This window comes from Bison bison, unplaced genomic scaffold, assembly GCF_000754665.1.
Source record: "Bison bison bison isolate TAMUID 2011002044 unplaced genomic scaffold, Bison_UMD1.0 scf7180017864215, whole genome shotgun sequence".
Classification (NCBI taxonomy): domain Eukaryota; kingdom Metazoa; phylum Chordata; class Mammalia; order Artiodactyla; family Bovidae; genus Bison; species Bison bison.
In genome coordinates this window covers 3,921,357-3,922,070 of record NW_011494787.1, presented here as the reverse complement: position 1 = coordinate 3,922,070, position 714 = coordinate 3,921,357, and positions in this window count along the sequence as shown.

Sequence of the window (714 nt, the reverse complement as noted above, 5' to 3'; positions counted from 1 at the left end):
ATTTCACTTCTATGCAGAGTACATCATGAGAAACACTGGGCTGGAGGAAGCACAAGCTGGAATCAAGATTGCCAGGAGAAATATCAATAACCTCAGATATGCAGATGACACCACCCTTATGGCAGAAAGTGAAGAAGAACTCAAAAGCCTCTTGATGAAAGTGAAAAAGGAGAGTGAAAAAGTTGGCTTAAAGCTCAATATTCAGAAAACGAAGATCATGGCATCTGGTCCCATTACTTCATGGGAAGTAGATGGGGAAACAGTGGAAACAGTGGCAGACTTTATTTTTTTGGGCTTCAGAATCACTGCAGATGGTGACTGCAGCCATGAAATTAAAAGACGCTTACTCCTTGGAAGAAAAGTTATGACCAACCTAGAGAGCATATTAAGAAGCAGAGACGTTACTTTGCCAAAAAAGGTCCATCTAGTCAAGGCTATGGTTTTTCCAGTGGTCATGTATGGATGTAAAAGTTGGACTGTGAAGAAAGCTGAGCACCGAAGAATTGATGCTTTTGAACTGTGGTGTTGGAGAAGACTCTTGAGAGTCCCTTGGACTGCAAGGAGATCCAACCAGTCCATCCTAAAGGAGATCAGTCCTGGGTGTTCTTTGGAAGGACTGATGCTGAAGCTGAAACTCCAATACTTTGGCCACCTCATGTGAAGAGTTGACTCATTGAAAAGACCCTGATGCTGGGAGGGACTGGGGACAGGAGC